Genomic DNA, 20,441 nt, shown 5'->3' with positions numbered 1-20,441 from the left:
TGACGCTCTTGCCAGCAGCCTGTGAAAGGCCACGCTGCTTTGAAACCCTGCGGCACAATGTAAGAGGGCTCCCAGGAGGCCCGGCTCCCTTCTCAGCACCACCTTAACCCAGGGTCTGGCTTAGGGTGGTTCCTGCAGATAACAAGTGTTGCAGGGCGCATAAAAAGATGCCCTACGTGAAAAGACTCCTCTTGGATCTGAGGCTGAAAATGCTTTTTCAGGAGATACCAGGAAAAAAAAAAAGAAAAAAAAAAGAAAAAACAATCTTTCCTAGGGAAGGTGTTTCCCATTATTTCTTATCAGCAAAAACATCAAGAATGAAATACTTTGCCTCCTTGGACCAGAAGCAGAGCTAAATCAGGTTTTTGTCCCTCTGCAAGAGGCAGGGGGGGCGCAGTACCATGTTGCCTTACTCTATAGATGCCGAGGATCTCAAAGCTAGGTTCTGTGTTATGATTTTTATGTAGAAAAAGACTGTAAGAACAGTACCTCCCTACTCATCAAAACGGCTGTCCAAGTGCACCGATTGCTGGAGCGGCTACTGCTTGACAAAATAAAGGTTTCTCGTTTTATTTTTTTTTTAATTTTGCCTTTTAGTCCAGCTGAGCTGGCACAGCTCTGGGTGTGTGAGCTGGACTTTGCTCTGGCTCATACATCATCAATAGCACTGATGCTGATGGATGGCCTGGCCAGATGCTTTCCTCACTTATCCCTGTTTCTCTTCAGTGACAGCCCCTGGGATGGGCTGAGAAAGAACAAAGAAAGAGTTCCACCATGGGTCTCAGTTACTAGTGAGGCTGAACGAGCCAGACTGACCCCAGAGCAGCACTCTAGTACCGGAATGAAGCTTCAGAGTTGACATTTTGGGGGAAAAAAAAAGCATACGGTTACTTGTCACCTTAGCACCTTTTCTCTGGAAACAATGAAATAGCCAATGACTCGAGGCATCTGCTTCAGGCTCCCCCACCAAGCAATACTAGAAGGCTCACGTTTGCTTGGGTGGCCCCTCAAGAGCAGACTGCTCCTGGCCACGTGTTTTACCCTGGGCTCCAGTCTTCCCTAGGTCCCAGGTTTTGTCTTAGTAGCGTTCCCATCACCCTCACCCATAATCATATTTTTTCTGTTCAAAGTGCTCGAAATAAGTTGAGATCCCTACCACGGTCCAGAGTGGTATTTTTCAGCATGGCACTGAGGGTGTATACTGGTGTGGTATGAGTGCTGTGAAGGTATGTGAGGGTGCAACTGCTGCTGGGCTTGTGTTGATGACCTGGGTAAAGCGGAGAGAAACAGCCTTGGACAGGTTGCCCAAAGGGAGTAAGAGGTGCCTGGCTGTTTCCAGAACTGAAGGTGGGCTTCGTTACATGTGGATGATGAGAAGGCAAGGACCTGGGTGTGAAATGAGGAGCCAGAGTAGCTGATTTGTTTTGGTTTTCTCGCTGCAAAGTTAGACAGAGCCACGTGCCAGCCCTGTAACATTTGCCATATAGAACTTCGGTAATTTACTGTCTGTTCCTGCACAAAAATAATATCACTTCTGCTCCTTTCCAAGAGAAGGGATTTAGGAGTTACACCCTGTCTCTGTTACCACAAGCCTTAGCTGAGCACAGGCTGCAGAAACCCAAAAGGGACTTCACCTCTTCCTGTGTGCTCACAGCTCCAGATCTTCCTTATCCAGCTGTCCTGAACATCATTCCTCACAGATCCTCCAGTTCCTAAATCTGTATACACTGGACATTCCAGGGCTGTGTCAAACACACTGAATTCGGTATCAAAATATAGGGCAAGGGTTATTGCAGTGGGCCGGCGAGAAGGAAACTGGGGGCTTGAGGAGCAGTTTCAAGTGGTCTCTGGTCCACATGTTGCAAAAGGCTTGAGGTCTTCGTTACGTGTTTGCTACGTGTTTTGGAATCACTTAAAGATATCTGATGAAAGTTAGTATAATACATAGGAGAGGGGAGTAGGATTTAGGTGCCCAGGTAGACAGGCAGTCAAACAAGAGTTGTCAGAGCAACGTAGTAACCAAAAGTGCTAATGTATTTCTTGAACAAATAATCAGGAAAATACTGAGTAGGAGTAAGGAGGTAATTTTACTTTGGGATGCTGCATCCAGACCTGGCATCCACATTTGAAAAGGATGTTGAAAAATTGGCGAGGGTAGGGAAAAGAACCGCAGAGATGATTTAAGGACTGGGGAAAACGTTTGGCCTTGACAAATTTAAAGACCACAGTCCACTTAGAGTATCCAAAGGAAGACTAAAAGGTGACTGGTGTAGTAAGTCCCTTCATGGGGAGAAAATGGTAGGTGCTAACAGGCCTTTGACCTTGCAGAGAAAGACATAACAAGATCTAGTGGCCTGAAGGCAAAGCCGGATTAATTCAAAAGATAAATTAGCTTCAGCTGAAACAATGAACATAATTAGCGATGGGAGCGACAGCAAGGGATGAAGACGAGTGCTCAATCTCTTGATGCCTTCGTAACAAAGCTGGCTGGAAGATCAGCTTTAGCTGACCAAAAGTGACTGGGTTCAGGACTGAGCGGGTTACATCTGCTGCATTGTGATTTAGAGGCCGGATTAGTTTCCATTTGGTCTGAAACCGTATTACTGTTTGGGATGAGACCCAATGCTGAGATCTTGAATTTTTGTTGTCATTAAAAACCCCATGGCACTCTTCCTGAGAGCCGTGGTAAACACTGTGGTGTTTTGACCCAGTTTCAGCACAAGTAATTATTTTTTGCCTGCCTAAAATGTCCTACTTCCTCTCCAAAACTGTCCTGCATCTTTATTGTTTCCTGTTAAATACATCCTGAGTTCCACAGAAGAAAAGGCCGTGCTTCAAATCTGTCACTCTTACGGCATGGCACACAGGCAGGGCCTGCTAAGCAGCTTCTTGGAGAAGCAGGAAGGAAACCTTCTCTGAAGACTGTGGTCTGCAGGCCTTCGGCCTGTGACCTTTTGATGCTGTGAAGACCACAGCCTGAAGAATGGACAGAGGCGTGTGGAGCATGTTGCAAATGTGGCGATTTTAAAAAAAGGAGGGCAATGGTGGATTTCTATAGCGCACCAAACCCCAACTGCGATCCAAATCCTACTTTTTCTTCTCATGGGAATAAATAACATTTAAAAAAAATAATGCTGCTTTTTGTGCCTTGCTTACAGAGGACCCACTCTTGTGGCACGAGCGGGAGAGGATGTGCCTTGTGTATTTGGCTGGTCATTTCTCTGACCCTTTTGCAGTACAGAGGAGCCCCAAACCAGCCAGGCAGATCCTGGTGAGCGTTCACACTCTGAAGGGATTTTGCATTAGCTTGGCAGACATGCCTCCCCTGCCTCCTGCACCAGAGGCAGGAGTGGCTTTGCTGTCAGGAGAGGGTGTGTGCATTTGGCCAGGGGCCTGGGGAGGGGAGAGGGAAGGAGGCCTGGTGGAGGGGAGATCTGCTGTGCCTCAGCTTCAGCGACGGGGCCACAGCAGCATCATGCGGAGCTGCTTGTGGGCAGCCTCTGCTCGCTGTGACTGGAGGTGCCTGAGGATCAAGAAGCTGAAACTGGCCTTCACTGAGCCTGCAAGGACCTCTGGTAGGCTGGGGGCCCCCATGTGTGTGTGTGCATGCGCCTTCAGTTTTAAAAATTAGATCTTTTACTCTTCTCTCCTTCTTCTACCATAATCCACAGTGGTCTATATTTGTTCCGTTTTGCCTGAATTGAAGTTTATTAAAAAAAGAAGCACTGGGATGATGGGCCATCTCCGGATCAGCGACAGAGGTGAGGAGCAGCACAGGTGAGGTCTGGGCAGACCCACCTGCCCCAGCACTGGGCGCACCAGGGCAGGGGCACCTCTTGGGGTTTCCATGGTTTGGACAAGAAATGAGCCATACTCTCTGTTCTTCACAGAATCAATGAAGTATGTCACAAGGTTCACTTAGTTTTATTTTAATTTAAACTATTAGGAACATTTCAGCCTGGAACAGGCTCACAAAGACAGCAATACTCCCTTCCTTATAATAGGATGATGTCCTGTAGTTTCCAGTAACTTTAACTTGCCTTTTTTTTTTTTTTAGATCAAGGCGAGAACCTGGAGATTGGAAAATAACATTACTATTTTATCTAATGGGAAAAAAAAACTTGCTTAAAAGTTTGACCGACAAAATGTGTTTTCTTCATTGCAACCACCAAGTGATTCCTTCAAGGTTTTTAAAAGCACCGTGGCTACACTCAGAATAGGTGTGGAGAAATTATACTCTGTACAATTTAGTGTCTCTCAGAAAATTAAAAAAGGCAACTTCTCCCAAAGTATCGTTAGGATTAACTGTACACTAGGCAGGAGGCCAGTGGTGTCTTTAAAGTTAGAGCTCCCACTTTATTACCCAGTCTTATGCTTTGCTCAGAGTAGTGATAAAATTCCTGGGACTAAATGAAAGCTTTGTATAAGCAGGAAATTCAGGAAAAACAGCTTGTCTTTCTAAGTCTCCGTGATCAGTTTTCAGCAAAAGTAAGAAACTTCAAGCACAGATCCCAGCAGACTTGGGCTTTCTAAACAAGTCACCGATATCTTACCATTTCTCTGTGGCTGAGTTCATCATGGAAGACATGGATAGGCACTGACAGCTGTGTGCCATACTCCTTCTTCAGTGTAAACCAGTCCTGATTCTGCTGCCTTTAATGGTGCATGCAGTTTTCCCTTGTGCAAGTAGCTAGGGGTGTGAGCTGGAATGCTTGCTTCAGGACTGTGCAACAGGGTCAAATCTGTCACACTGTGAAACCCTTTCTTATCTAAAGCAAAGGATTAGCACTTCTGAAATGAGCCACGTATCAAAAACTCAGGGAAAAGCTGAAAGAAACTCATATTTCACACCTGTTACGTACCGAGGCACTACGATATTGATGTACACTGCTTTCCCTGTTCCAGGCAACCTAAAAGGTGGTCAGGATGCTTCACTCATGATTTAATGATGTACTCCATTGATGGGGAAACCTATGTGAGTGAAACGTTAACTCTGAGGTTTCAGCCATACACTGTTCTGAGAAATTTTAACCTTGCCTCTCTGTCCACGCAGATTTACACTGAGATCTTCCATATCTCTCCCAGCCACAGGCCTGCTCTTGCTCCCCTTGCAGTCAGGAGTGAAACTCCTCACAGCTCAGTGGCAGAGGTGAACTCTGATTTATAAGGACCTTTTAAAGAGATGAGCCCAGCCCTAAATTATGGCTGGCTAAAGCAGGCAAACACACAGGAAGCAGCAAGCTGTCTGGTTCAATGTAAAAGCTGTGTTCGCTACAAAGGCAAGGAGTATCTGTTTGACACCTTTGTAATTAATGAGACTACCTAAGGCAGCCACCTAGATCAAGCCCCAGTCATTGGGAGGAGCCTCGTAAAAGGCAGAGGAATTCAAGACAGGCTTCAGCTAGCTTTCCCAGACAGTTTGAGCAAGGCCTTCTGTGGTTCAGGGGCTTGCCAGGTGCCGGAGCTATCAGACAATGTTGGCTATCAAAAGCCCAGGCTACCCCCTGTACCTGGGGGAGGGCATGTCAACCCCCTGCCTTTGGGGCATCAGGCATCAGCTCCCACCTCCGCCACCTAAGTGGTGGTGCAGGGGAACAGTGCCCACCTGGGGATGCTGCTGAGGGAGCTTGCACTTTGGGCCCAGAAATTCTGTCTTGAGCAAAAATGGCCTGTTTAAAGGAGAACGAATACTCCCTGTGGTTAAAAAAATGAGTGTGTGCTACCTTCTCAGCATGGGTGGCAGGAAGCGAGGTAGTAACAGTCAGATGGAGCTCTGCTAATAAAAGGCATTGCAGCAGAAGGCAGTGGGAATATACCTTTTTAGGGAGAAGACTTAAGATTAAGGACAGCTGCAGCACAGGAGAAAAGCAGGATGAACCAGAAGCTGTAGTGTGATCAGAAGATCAAGTCTTTTCAGCAAAGGTTTTTGAAGAGGTTCCATCTGTTGTTCTCATTTCATGAGTTGAAAGTATCTGGTTTTCAAAAAAATTTCATTTTCATCACAACCAGGCTCCTTTGACAGGAATACAAACATTTTGCAGAACCTCTTTGGTTGAGAAAATGCTCTAGAATTTTTGGTTATATCTTGCATTGTACATTTTCCAACGGCAAACTTCTTAGTGGAGCTAAGGGAAATTTATAATTTGCCGAACTTCTTGTTGCAGTAACTTTGCAGTAATTTTGCAGTAATTTTGGCATGGTCTGCACTTGCCCTGCTTGCATCAGAAAATACTTATAGGCACTCACAGACACTGTGGCTGCATGCTGTCCTGAAGACAGCTGCCCCCAAGACAGAGTTCTCCAGAAGGGCAGAACCTGGCCCATAAAGTCTATATGAGTTTAGGGATGTGTAGAGGAAAAAGAGCCCAGATTAAATGGATCTTCTAGGTAAAATCACTCTGAGCAGAGAGGGGACCTCGCTGTGGAACCAGACAAGGTAAAAGCATTGGGGAGAGACAGCAGTGACTATCTGAGCTCTCTTAATCACCTGACCTCATTAGCCACGCTGGCTTCAGCCTCGTCAGCAGGTGAATGGGGGAAAGAGGAAGCTGCCAACACTGTATTTCTGGGGTGTCACCCTCAGCTGCAGGATGGCACCCAATATGTGAACACCAAGGCTGTGTCTCAGCCAGCAAGCTTGGACAGAGTGCATGCGGAGAGGGCTTCCCCAGCCCTACGGAGAAGGGGGGGGGGGTATTTTCCAACCACAGATATGATTAGATTCATTCCTCTGTTCTGTGTGTACTATTGTGCTTCTATGAATTAAATACGTAGCCAGGGGATAGGACAGCATCCTTCTATTAATAAATACAGAGCAGATAATTAAAAGAATAAATGTGAGAGTTTCATTGTTTCAAAAGTTGAGCAGTGGACCTGAGGCATGCAGTATGTTTTTAATTAGCATTATTACTTAAAGTGAGTAATAGTGAAAAGGCTCCTTGAGTTCTCTGATAGCATATTCATTAGCTAATCAACAGAGCTATTATTTTCTTTGAAGTATGCCCTACTCCACAGTACTAAAGTGCACACACTGATTTACTGGTAAGGGTAATTAAAGGGCATGTCATAAACTCCACTGACGTCATGGAATATTGTTCTTTAACCGTCTTTCCAGTTAACTCTTCCACGTGGAAAAACAGATATTTTGCAGCTGACCCTCACCTGGTGTTGAGCGTTCTCCATCTCCTGGCATCACTGCAGTTTTGTGACCCCACGGTAGCGGAGGATGTAGTCTTGCATTTATGGCTTCCCACGACCATGAAGTATACGCATCTGAAGGTCTTTCATACAGCAGCCTTTGCAAAAAGCCTCACTGCTGTGCAGAAGCTTTTTCACAGGATGGTCTCGTGCATGAGTTTCAAAGGAGAGCCTACACCTATGTAACCTGCATTACCCAGAGGTAAAGCCCTGCTGGGGGTGGTGAGCTCCTCAGAAAATACAGCTTTCCACCATCCTTCCCTCACACTTACACCTTCCCTGAAGGTGGAAATATAGCCCCTGGCTGGGCAACATAGATGGTATATACCTTTCAGGTTTTAAATTGAGATCTACTGTATGTATAAGGGGAAGGCCAGGTAGGCCAGAAGAACTGTAGCTGAACTATGCATTTCAAGCATACTACCTCTATGTAGCTCTACATACCAGCTGCAAAATTTGGAGGATCTTCAGCACTGAAGTCTGAAAATCGGGGGTGCTTTGTGTCCAGCAGAGCTGCAGGCTTGTAAATGCCGTAGTGGCATGTGGGTGCATGAGCAAGCAAAGGAACACTAGCCTGGGTGGTTTGTTCTTCTTGCTTGCTTTCCCTCCTTCCTTCTTCCTCTCCTTCCTTCTTTTTCTCTTTCTCTTTTTCTCCCTCTCTCCCTCTGTTTCATCCTGTGCATTTTGTTTTGTTTCTTCCCAGCTACAGGGCTGTCTCCCATATATTTTTGGACAATCGAGGGAATGGAAAAATCTTTAAATCCACAGCACTGAATAAAACCATTTCCTGATTTTTTTTCCACCCCATTTATTAGGTTCCTCAATATAAGGAAGTGGTAGCCTCTCTTTACTGAAGTTCAGGTAGTGGTATCATTCCAGATAACAGCAATAAGTAGGTCATGAAAATAGAATGGATAATCATCTTTCACTCACACAAATGAAAGAAGAAAAAAGATATATACCAATAGGAAATACAATGCAAAACACTTCATTTCAGAATATGGCAAAATATTTTTAACTATGTATTTTAAAGGTATATATTCCTGTTTATCTCAAATATGCCTGTTTCCAATGCAGATGACTGGCTTCATTTGTAATTAAAAGCAGTGGCCAAAATTCTGTTCTGATTATGAATTAGGCCCACTTAAATCAGTATTTACTCTGTTCAAATGCAAATTATCAAACACGATGGGATAAACGCAGTTGTACAGCCAGGGTAATCTCATGGTTTCCCATTACTATCTAAGCTGGAAAATGCTCTGTCCTCCCTCCACTGCTGAGATATACGGTGGGGCTTATTATCCCCATTTTATGGATCAACAGGGATGAGAAAGCCTCTATAGTTTTCCCGAAATCTCACAGGAGTCATTCATAGAGAAGACATTTACTGAGTATCTTCCAGCTCCCAGGCGATGTCCCAGCTGGTGGACTCTGGCGGTATCTCACCAGCGCCAGGACATGGGCAATGGTGTGTGACAGCTCATATTGGTGACTTCTTGGCATGGTTTTGGTCAGAACCACCTAGAACTTTCCTAGCTGCTGCCCATGGTTAGGGAATAGCAGCTGGGCCAGGGACTGCTCCTGGTTTGGATTGCTGCCCCCTGCTTTGGAGGTTAAGAGAGCTTAGCTGGAGGGACGTAGGCTGTGCTTTGCAGTACTCCTCTTTTGACTGTTCCCTGGCCCATTTTATTTCCCAGCATAGATACAGCCACTTGGTGTGTATTTGTGGTGTGCGTCAGTCTGCTTGCACGGAAGTAACACATTTCAAGACTGGTTGGTGAAGAAAGAAGAGGAAACACGATATGAAATGTGGATAAGTCTTATGTGACCCTGAGCCAAGTCCTGCCTTAGGACTGGGGATATTTTTTCATGAAGGCACGTGATTCTGTGCCTATGCAGTGTCAGCACAAAGCAGAGATAGGCCCCAACACGTGACTCTTTAGTGACTAGTTTGAATGGAAATGTGTGATTTCTGAACAGATTTATTGTGCAAGCAAAAATGTATTTGCTAAAGATTACAACAGCGTGTTTGCTCTGAATGCTGAGCCTGGGAAATAAAGGCTGCCCTGTGTGACTTTTCATAACATGGTGAAATAAGGTTTGTGGTGTCAAATACCTGTTTTAACTTTGTTATCCCCATCCCATGGTCTGCAGCGCAGGGATTAGGCAATGGAAGCAGAGCGGGGACGGGGATGCAGAGACTTCTCCACGGCTCAGACTCCAGCTCCTGCATCCCTTGTGGATGTGGACGATAGACCTACTTACCACTCATATGGCCTTGAGGTCTGTGCCAGGTGTGGACAAACAACCTACATGCCCATTGCTCCTGACCTTGCCAAAACGTTTCTCTGCACCATGTGTAGGGGGACATAGAGGAGCTCCTTGGCCCACCATAGTCCCTAGAGTCCTTCTACAGGCTGTCCTCAAGCTCCTTTCTGCCACCTCCGTCTCAGGGCAGCAGGGACCCAGGAGCCTCTGCTGATGAGAACCAGGACTCAGCCTTGGACCTCTAATTAGTCATTACCACTTCAGTTACCCAATATTAATACCTTTTATGTCAGAGGTAGGCTAAGACCTAAGTGAATTACTAGGATTCTGCTACTGTGACCATTATCACTGAAATGCAGCAGCTGAGGAGCTGGGTCCCCCCCCTTCAGAGCTGTTTTGCAAGGCAGGTTCATGAGCATTTCCGCTGAGGACAACCCATAGGCCACATAGTCTAGTGGGCAACCAACCGTCTTGGTCTGAGAGCACACATGTTCTGGGAGCGTGAACCACATGGGTGGGTGGACAGAGGTGTCTCAGGCTTTTTGATGAAGGAAAGTGAATGCAGAGTGCCATTTGGGGAATTTTCACGAGTCAAAATCACCCTGTTTCTTTTGTCTGTTTTTCATGTCGAAAGCACTCAAGTGACTGATCTGCAACGTGTAGACCTCAGTTTGGTTTGGAACTGCGGTTCAGACGCACTTGTAGACAAAAATTTAAAACCATGATCTTACAGGCGTGCTCAGGGTCGGCTGATAAAAATAATTCTTTTGCCTGTGTGTTGAATCCAGTTACAGGTCCCATCGCTCAATTTCCTTGGCAGAAACACTCCCGAGACTTTCTTTTGCTGATACGCCGCCGCACTGTTTGGAAAGAGAAACTCAGCCAACTGCTAAGTTATCTTGGAGTTGTCCTTGTACAAGGGAAAATGGGGCTTGATTTGGTCTGGCAGTCTGCTAACATTTGCTGCCATGGCATTTTTTGCCAGTCTTCATGACGCCAGCGAATGGAGGAATGCTGCAGCACATGTATTTAAGGGGGTTTGTTTAGTGTAAGGGTGTCTGTAGGAGGAGTAGTTTCCTGAAAGGAACAACTGGAGCAGCTGACCTTGCACTGATTCTGCTGACAGTTCCTGCTTGAAATAAGGTTGCCCTGGTCTGGTGCAACATCACTCACCTCCAGCAAGGGAGTTTCAAACTGTTCGGAGACACATAAGAGCTATATAAGGAGTAACACATCCCCAGGGATCCCTCTGAACCGAACATGGGATCTGAGCACACGCAGGCTCCGAAGGGACTCAGCTCCAGACTGAAGGTTGCGCTGGGATTATAGAAGAAGTCTCTCAGCTCTGCACATCTTCAGACATCAGATTTCAAATCTAGTTCCGGATCCCAGGTCAGGCTAAAGGCAAACAAAGGGGAGATATCCTGAAATAGGAATCAAAATGATCTCCAAAGTACTTGTTCTGCAAGGCTAGCAGAAGCAGCATCTCCATACCTATTACTTAAAAACATGAAAATCGAAAAGCATTGTTGAAAACTGATTTAAGGGGCCACGCAGATTCAGGTGCAAGGCAGGAGATTGAATGTTTTGCCTCTTTGCCCTCCTCATGCTTTATGCCTTGGAAACCTACCTACGTCTCTGCCTGTTAATGAACATCTGCTTTTGATTGTCACAAACCCATATATTTCAGTAAAATAAACATACCTGATCTCCACTTGGGAAACAGCCTATTGTTTCTGCTGTGCCAGATTCAAGCATTGCTTTTAAATCAGAGATGAACATTTTTTTTCTCACTTGCCTACTAGTTACCTTTAAGTGCTAAATGACCCCAGCAGGAATTATGCTTCTGTGTTTGGACTAGCTGCAGGACATGGGCTGAAATGTTGCCTTTTCTTTGGTGTCTGATGTGTCTTGTGTTGAAGGACTATCTCCTGGGTATACCGGCTGTTGATGTTGGAGAATAAATACATCTTTTCTATCTCTAGCTAATTCTGTGTTAGTCCAGCTGGACACTGGACTAAATGCAGGTGACAATGCTAGGGCTAAAAAGCATGGCCTTACCAAGTCCTGTTCATCTCACCAGGTAACACTAAGGTACTGTCTTTACTGGAGCCATGGAAGTTGTCACCATTGTGGCTGTCTATCTGTCTGTGAGACTTCATGCCTGACAAGGGCTCCAGAAACCTGCACAATAACCAAATAAGAAAAAAAAAAGTATGTGCACAGTCACCATGAAAGCTGTACAGGGCAGGAGCTCCTGGTTTCCCAGAGCAGATAGACCTTCATGTGTCATGACATGGTGTTTGCTGCTTGATGACCTATTGATCTTCTCATACAGAGTGAAAATCACTGTTTCTACACGTTTCTACACACTATTGGACTATATGATCATGACCATTTCTAGCATGATTATGGTCTTGCCTTATAACACTGCTGAGTGCAGCTGAGATTCCTCACCTTCACCTTTTCAATCTCGGTTTCAGCTAGTCTCCGTAACTAGTTGTGAAATAATGGGCGTGGGAGTGACATTTTGCTCAAGAAAGTAAAAGGCTCAATATTTAATCCCTCTTTATTTATTTATTTATTTTTAATTATGTCCTACCTAGATGGCAAAAAAGCATTTAGCAGTCTAACTCTAGGGAAAACATCCATGCAAATGTATTGCTTCAGACCAAGAATCCTTCTGGCTCAGTAGTCTGTCTCTAAAAGTGGTTACAAAAAACTGGCTACACGCTTGGGGAGCGTAAGAACAGGGCAAGCATGTATAATGTTTTCTTTTAATTCCCTTGCACACTGACCATTTTCAGCTCAGAACGTTTTGGACTTTCCTAGCCACTGCAGTTTATTTACGTAGTAGCTTGCAATGGATCTTTTGTCCAGGGCTTGTCCTGTTCCCCCCTGAGCCCATGTAAATCGTGTGCATCCATAGCATCCTTTGACAAGAAACTGCACAGATCTAGCACCTGCTGCAAGAAGAGTCACCCCCTTTGGCTTGTCATGAACCCAGTTCCTGTTAGTTTCATTTGATGGTCCCTAGGTCATCTTTTGGAGATACTGTGGACAGCTGATCCTTGTCAAGCCACTTCTGATAAGTGACTGTCTCTAATATCTCAAAACCTGGATCCCCCAAACAGCATGCTGTCCACATCATGTTGACACTGCTTATTGGTATTTCAGAGGAGTATGGTTGCCTTTATGCAGCGTTATGTCATCCTCCAGAGGGGTACACACAAAGGCCATGTTCAGCTCAAGACAGTTAGTCGATAGAAAATGGAGAGAAGTGGTTTTGCCCAGAAGGAAGCCTGTGCTGAAGAACTGGCCTGTTTGTGCACAGCAGGTCTCTCAGGGACATCCAAAAGCATCAGGCCAAGAGCACAGGCACAACAAGTCTGTCCTACACACCGAACCTGCCCAAAGGCACTGGACTCGCTGCTGAGGAGAGCAGTTGGCCAAGGGCATGCCATAGCTGGTGTGGGAGAAGTTCAAACTCTGCCTCGCCAAAGTGCCAGCTTAAAAAAGAGGATGTCTCCAGGATCCCCAGCTATCTCCTGACAGCTCTGGTTAGGTAGAAGTGTGTGTTGGGAGATGCTCTCCGCCCTCTTTGTTGTGTTGCATGCTTATAGGTCTCCTTCTTGGCTTACTGCTCACCAGTCTGTCCTTGTGGGCAATTTCTGCTTTGCTAAAATTAATGCCATGGCTGCCTTCGGACAAACATCTCTAATTCCCCAGGTATTGGAGAGTTCTTCACCCCACATCCCAAATCTAGGCCAAATTAAGGCCAAATCTGTGCTCAGATGAGTATTCTTCCACCCCTGCCCCCTGGTTTCCACTCAAAGACGGTCCAGGCTCTTTGCTAAAGGGTAGAGATGCCTCAGGCTCTGACCAGCTGCCTGACCTGTAGGACTGCAGCAAATACAAATATAGTAAGCCCATAGAAATGGAGTAACTGTTTGACTGCTGGTATCAGTATGGATCAGCCAGGGACTTGCTGGAGAGGTGGCTGCTGGCTAAACCCTCCTCCCCAAGGGTAATGCCACTAGCACATGGCTGATGCTGGGGAAGGCTGGAAGGGCCGTGGGGATTTGGTGCATGCACTGCAGACTGGGGTTGAGTTTGTTTGGGATCATGATGACATATGGAGACACATATGGCCTGGGGTAGGGTCAAAACATCTTGGACACAAGAAAGTGAGTGGCAAGAAAGAAAAAAATGAACAGACAGTACTTTTATTCAGGCTTCATTTGGGATCAGGATGAAAATATGAATCATTCCTTTTCTTTTCCCCTTCTCAAGCATCCACCATTTTGCATCAGTTACCATTCATGCAGCTGCAAAAATACAGGGACTGTGGAGTGGGCAGTGGGAGGACACTCTGCTGTTACTTGCTATCACAGCAACTGAGAATAATTCATGGAATGATTCAGTGAACTAATATTACCTCATGGTTCTCATTTGAGCAGCATAAGGTAAAGGCTAGAACAGCAGCGCTTACCTTCCCCTACCCCCAAAGGCAAACGAACCGTTAACGCTGCAGTAAAGCAGCAGAGCAAAGGTGTGTTTGCTGCACAAGGTTGGTCTCATAAAACTGAACTTTGCCCAAGACTGAACAAAATTGTAAGAAAGACACAGTCGACAATTAAAGACATGCTTTTTATAAGGACAAGTTATTTATGACCTTCATCTGACATTTTATAAAGTTTTAATTTTGTTACACAACATCCATTCCTTTCATGCTTTGGCAGGAGAGATGTCAGGGCATTAGGACAGATACAATAACCACATTTTTGATGCTTACTTGTTACTGAGCTACCTTCTCCCCTTTAAAGTGTTTTATGGTCAAGTTGCTCTATTTGCATAATTACTGCCACATCACCAGTCAATCAATTTTATGTGTTTCTCTCCCAAACCAATTTAAAATATGATATGTATATAAAAACATCACCCATGATCATACAGACTTCACATTTATTACTGCTTCAGGTCAAAGAGGTATGATAAAATTACCCTCTGTTATTTCCCCCTTCCTTCCAGCTTCTTTCATTCACAATTCTGAATACTTTATATCACACAGTTTATCAGCAATATGTTGTTTATTAAATTATTAGCAATTTTATTTTTCTCTGACTGGGAGAGAAAAGAAAATAAGTAATAGAGCAAGTCAAAACAAAGCAAGTAACTACCACAGGCAACTATGAGAATTGCTCGGTTTTACAAGTGCGTGGAATCACAAGCAACTGTACAGATTAATAGGCTTGTCCCACAGACATCTGCTGGAAAGACAAAAACACTCTTGCTTTCTGGGTAAATTCCAGACTTGGAAATATGTGGTTTCAATGGAACCTGAACTCCAGTGACAGGAGAAACTTGGTGGCTCTATTTCACATCTTGGTGAAACATTTTAAAAAAATCAAAACTCAAGTTAGATGAGATGACCGACACAAGTGTCATCAGAAGCCAGGATGAACAAATTCTTTTCTAGATTTTACATATCAGCAAAGAAGTGTGACACAAGTCATCACTGTTATGAGTTACGCTGGCTGGATCTTGCTACCAGTCCATGTGATAGGGAGAAAAATCAGAGATACTACAAACATTGACAATAAGAGGTACTTCTTGATTTCTCGATGGCAGGAGTTAGCTCCCCGTTATGAATTATCATAGAATTAACAATCTAATGATGTTCTTTAAAATTTTTTTTGCGGATCCTTGCTAATCTTCTGTCCAAGGCACACCACAATGGACTTGACTTTTCACCCCTTCTTAATGCAGACTTACTGAGTGTAAAAATAACTTCTGAACATTTGAAGGAGTAATGAAAAATTAGCTTGTTTCCTGCATAAAGTAAAATGTAACAGCAAGCATACTCATAAAAGTTCGCACCTCCAAAAGATCCCAAACAGAGCCAAAAAAGATGTAATACCTTGTTTCTGCTGACTGACTAACTTATCTTGTTCTCCTCGGTGTCCAAAGTGTCAGTGCTATATTCTTTGTGTTTAGATTCAAACTCTTCTGGATCAGACCGTAGCAGTTAGAAGTGAATGGCAAAATTCCCACTGATTTTCACCAAACAGGAATTTACAACTGCTTTAATAAAAAGTTTCTTGGTTCTTGCTGCCCTTGTCTGGGTGGTCTAGTCCTATGCTTCCTTGTGCTCTTCTTTAGCTCGTTGGCGATCCAAGCTCTGTTATTTGCATGCTGCTAGGAAATAATCCAGTGTACTTTAAATAAGAAAACTCAAGAAGGAACTAGAAGGTGAGCTGATTGCTATTTGTGGTTTGCAAGTAGGTTCTTCATTGCCGATGAAATTGTTATAGGCAAATAGCGATTTCTTTCAAACAGTTTTCATGGCAACTGTTGACAGTTTCCTTCAGAAAAGCCAAGCCTCACCGTTTTACAAATAATATGTTCAGTCTTATCCTGACACGGACAATATAATCAACAAGCTTCTGTCTTCAGCTTGATAAAAAAGGCTTAATAAAACAGCCTTTGTAAAAAACATATACTGAGAAAAGCAGCATACAAGCTAAGACAAGGTAGATCATTTGACCAACTCGTATTTAGCTGGAGATTTGGGGTCGATGAGGAGTGTTGCTGTAGCATGCGTTTGTTTTCCCTCCCATAAGAGGTGAAAGTGTGGTGGGAATGCCGATTCTCAAACATCTACCAGGAGACATTGCTCTGAAGACTGAGGTGACATGTCTATTAACAAAAGACAGATAAGGCTCCATTCAAGTCGCTTCTTTCTTTACACTTGGAGAAAATCTGGATTATTAATTAATAACATGGCTTGTGCTGTGTTCTGGATGGATATAACCTGCATATTCATGTGAATATGAAGCTGAAAAGGGAAGCAATGGGACAATGTGCCCTGTGGTGGCATCAGCACCTTGCTGACCCTTCAGGTGACCCACCTGCTATCCCACACAGGCAGGGCAGCAGCTCAGTTCCCTTGCCAGGCTGAGACAGGGCTGAAATGGCAATCCTGTGATTGAAAGATGAAGAGATGCTGGGCTGTGAGGTTCTACCAGGGCAGTATTGACTAAGCATTGGCACAGGTTGCCCAGAGAGGTTGTGAAGTCTCCCACCCTGGAGGTATCAAAAGCTGTCTGGGCATGGTCCTGAGCAGCCTGCTCTAGGGGTGGCCCTGCTTGAGCAGAGGAGCTGGACCAGGTGACCTCCAGAGGTCCCTTCCAACCTCAGCCACTCTGTGATTCTGCAAGTACTTAATCCAAGAGACCACTACCTCCCCAGCTGACCCATATGTGTTTTTCCTCTTCTCCAAGCAGCGTTTCCTACCACCTACCGATTTTGCAAACGTTACTGCTGGTTTTACAGCCCTTCCTGGATCGTGACAGTGTGCTCACTTGGTTGTCCCTGAAAGGCTGGGCTATCATATGCATATCTATGCACATATAATAATGTTCAAACATAACAAACGTATAATGCAAAGACTAATCTGTCTTGCAGCTCATTTCCAAGCGTAACACAAGTGACTCTGCTCTGTTGAGCCAGGTTCTTTTAGGCTCCAGGGTGCTTTCTTGGACTACTCTTTCTGGAGGGCTAAGCAAGAAATTGATTAACAGGCTGTAACTCTGTACTTCCCAGGGTTGTGGGCAGGGTCTCCTCAGGGGAGAATCCTTGATTCACGAATTCACTTCCCTCTTCGTGTGAGAGAGCCCAAGTTTGTTGACTTTCCCAACACATTGCACAGGCTATCTATTTACTCAGGCTTTTTCTGAACGGGTGGGTTTAGTGTGGAGGATCTTTGACATTTCCTTGTGCTGTCATTTCTTTGAGAGATACCAATTAAATGCTTACCAGTTTCCAGGCTTAACTACTTGTCCCTTTTGTCTCCTATAGAAACGTGGTAGATGTACAAAGCTGCAAAAATAATTAAAAAAAAAAAAAAGAGGAATTTCTTTCCTCCCCACACAAGCCTCTGTACCAGTTCTTTAGTAATTAAGGGAGGAAACCAGACTTCCTCCTTCCTGGTGATGCCAGACATTGCCGGCCCGGTCCTTGGCAGTGCCGGCGCAGGAAGCGTCCCTCATCCTCAGACGCTCACATCCTTATAGTCTGAGGAGAAGCTGGCAGATGAGTGCAGCAGGGCCAGCCTTACCAACAGGAACAATCTATCTGTCTCCTGTGGAGCACTTTGGAGATCAAAAAGGATGTGCTCTTATTAGCTGTGCTCCCCACCGGCTGCAGCAGGCCAACATGGGCCAAGGCAAGACCGATCCTCCTGCCTAGGGAGAGGAGGGAGGAAGGATGAAGGGAGCAGGGAGAGGGAGATTTTTTGGACTGAGTTGACAGCATAATAAAATATTTTTCAAGCTGTAAATCTATTAGATAAACTAATCTCAGGCATTATGAGATTCCAGATGAAATGCTGGAATATGCCAAGCTTCTCATTTTTATTTCCAAATGTTGAGTTAATTTGGATCCAAACTGAGCCAAATTTCGCCTTAGAGTAAGCAGGTGCAACTCCACTGGCTTGAACAGAGTTACACCCACTTACAACAGGGCTCGATTTGTCCTGAAGTGATTTAAATAGGGCAGAGCAGAGCACAGATGTTTCTAGTGTTTCATCTTTGAACCATGAGCCACATGAATAACAAAAAAAAAAGTATTCTCAGTCTCTCTCACACCAAACTGTGGCCTGGTGGAAGGCTCTGTTTAAGCACAAGACCTTACTATCTTTCCTTTTTTTGTTCATTTACTGCCACTTTTACCCACTTTCTTTTATTCCTCATCCTTGCTTTTAATCCTTTAGTTAATCTGGTATATTTTTGGGGAGACATGCCACAAGAGTGAATGAGAGTTTTATTGACGAATTCACCTGACCTAGTTGTTATCTCATTTCCTTCAGATTTCAGTGTAATTAGATACTGGGATAATACCTAGGTTGTAATTTTCACTGCAGTTTTTGTGGGCACTGTGTTTTTCCTGTTCTCTGTATTATTTAAAATATAAGACAAACTGTAATATTGGGAATATATATGCTTCCCACCAAAACCATGTCGCTTCCCTGCTCATTTAATAGTAAGACTGAACATAGAAGCAAGGTTACATATAGAAGATAATAAATGATACATTGATCTGGCAACACTACTTGTTTTTAAGATAGATAATAGGTATATAACCATAGATAGAGTGAAAAACAGTGTGGATACAACTGTTGTCTTGAGGGGTTTTTCTGGGGGGGGAGAGCATCTTTTGGCTAATTAACTTAATTTTGAAGTTTCTCCCTCTGTCTCCTGCTCGGGTTTTTCCCATCACAACACCGAATGAAGCAACCACCCCGCTGCCTCCAGGGGTCTGCTGAAGCCTGGGCTGGACTCGCCATGCAGTTTTCCCTGGCCCGAACGGTCTGGCCCCGTGGCTCGGGTCAGAGGCAGGATGGCAGGACGGCAGGACGGCAGGACGGCAGGATGGCAGGCGCTGCCCGAGAGGCTCAGGAGGGTCTCAGCTCCTGCGCGGTTCTCACAGACCCAGCAGCGGCACTGGGGGGGAGCTCAGGCCCCATCTGGAGATCAGTATCACCTGGCTTTTATTCTCCAACCCGGATATTCACAGCTCACAACCACTGACTCTTCCTCCGCGCCCCCCCGGTGTGTGCAGGACGGCCGTGTGTTATCCATTTCCTTCCTTCATCACCCCCTGCCACGGCACGGCCGAGGGAGCCCCGCAGCCCGCGGCCTGGCAAGGAAGGAAGCCACTAACCCACCGCCCTCTGCCTTTGTGGGAAACGCTCTCTGAGCCTTAAATCACTTCTTTGGTGCGTGGCGGGGGAGTAGGGAAAAAAAAAGTGCGTGCATTAGGTTGCCTATTCGTGCCTGGTAACCACCGTGCTTTTCTGACCGGAGGGCCAGCTATGATTTGTATGAGTCACCATTTTTCCCATTTCAGCAGGTCTGTGAGCAGCCAGGAGCAGTACTCAGAAGTACTCAGCATCGCAGCCAGGGCATCAGCGGGTCCCTGCCTGCCCGCCGCAGGCGCACCCCAGGACAAACGTCTGTGCGGTCCGACGCCGGGGCAAATACACCGGGCAGGTCTTCAGCTGGTCGCTGGCTTGGTACTTTGTCTAACGCTGATGAAGCTGTAACTGGGCCTGAGCAAAGGCTCTGTGTTTACCCATGGGAAATGGTAAGAGGCACTTGTCCCATGGGGATGGAGGGGTGTGTAAGCTGAGACACTTTCTCTGCTCTGCAGTCTCCCGAGGCTCACCTGTCCCAGGCACCACAAGCCAGTGAGGCTGGCCGCTCCGCTCCTTCTGACTCCTCTGGACAGCACAGCTGTCTAATGGCCTGACTGGGTGAACTTCAGACATTTTCAGGGTTTTCAAAGGACACTCGCTGTTAAGGAGTGAGTTCTTAACATCTAGGAAAATATGGACCTTCATAATGATGCGTATCAGACCATCTTCTGCGTCTTCCCAGATGACAAGACACTCTTTTCACACTCTAACTCCAGTAATTTACTCTCCTTGAATTTCAAGCAATATAGGCAGGCTTGCTCCTGTGTCCCTGAACTGACAACAGGGTCTTTAGCAACAATAGCAGCTTCAGCTGCAGAAAGTACTTTAGGTTCAGGCCTGGAGGATGTTAAGCCTCATCTTGCACTTCCCCTTCAGCCATCCCTTTTGTTACTCAGGTTAATATTGTTGGCTAGAGCAGCTTGTGCTGAAGGAAGAGGAACAAAACATTCAGTCTTTCAAGCGATCAGCCTTACAGTTGTTTTTTTTTCTTGCACTGCAAAAATTTAACCTAGTCTGCATTCAGCATAGGACCTTGCAGGATTCATATCCTGGGTACAAACGAATCTTGGACTTCAGTAATACAAATCTGTGCATATGCCATATCAAATCAGTGGTCAAAATGAAGCAAGGTGGGAAAAAAAAACAGATAGTTGTACAATTTCTAGCTTTTCCTCCTATAAGTTCAATACACTTGAATTAATAAAAACTTACAAGGGGC

This window comes from Aptenodytes patagonicus, chromosome 2, assembly GCF_965638725.1.
Source record: "Aptenodytes patagonicus chromosome 2, bAptPat1.pri.cur, whole genome shotgun sequence".
NCBI lineage: Eukaryota > Metazoa > Chordata > Aves > Sphenisciformes > Spheniscidae > Aptenodytes > Aptenodytes patagonicus.
Note: the sequence above shows the minus strand (reverse complement) of the source record.